Source organism: Suncus etruscus, chromosome 12 (assembly GCF_024139225.1).
Source record: "Suncus etruscus isolate mSunEtr1 chromosome 12, mSunEtr1.pri.cur, whole genome shotgun sequence".
Classification (NCBI taxonomy): Eukaryota; Metazoa; Chordata; class Mammalia; order Eulipotyphla; family Soricidae; genus Suncus; species Suncus etruscus.
In genome coordinates, this window is record NC_064859.1 from 34,579,816 (window position 1) to 34,580,373 (window position 558).

At 38.9% G+C, this 558-nt stretch overlaps 1 non-coding gene across 1 annotated transcript; it reads left to right on the plus strand.

Annotated features, from left to right (window-relative positions):
- The first annotated feature begins 227 nt into the window (after positions 1–227).
- On the plus strand, positions 228–329 carry LOC126025298 (U6 spliceosomal RNA). Its single transcript, XR_007501321.1, has one exon. It is a non-coding gene; the product is annotated as a U6 spliceosomal RNA (small nuclear RNA).
- The last annotated feature ends 229 nt before the right edge of the window (positions 330–558 follow it).

Here is a 558-nt window from a genome sequence, read left to right on the forward strand (position 1 = left end):
CCTTTAGGCTACCATTATGGCAAACTTACTTCAGCATTCTGACATGAGCTTATTAGGGGTGAAGGAGGGCTGAATACAGAGCTATAAACAAAGCATATTTTCTTATAAAATATACATAGCAGATCATTTTCACCTTCAGTAACAAAGACCAAATCTGAGATTTTTCCATTTCTGGCAGGTTGGAAGAATATTAGAGGGGCCACTGCAGGAAAAACATCTGAGCTCCAGTGTTCACTTTTGCAGCACATATACTAAAATTGGAACTATATAGAGGAGATTAGACTCTGTGCAAGGATGACACGCAAATTCGTGAAGCTTTCCACATTGAAAAAAAAAATAAAAAAAGAATATGAGGTCCAACTGGCTCATTTGCATGGTGATGGACATCTCTCTTTTTGCTTGTGCCAATACTACCAAAGAGCCAAGTGCAGGTTAACTACCTTGCAGGAAATAACTTGGGTAGATTTGGTTTAATCATTCCTTAATGTAACAGGTTACCAGATGCTTTGTTTGGAGCATAAACAGAAGCCAGCTAGTGAGGGGTCAATCCTGATCCTT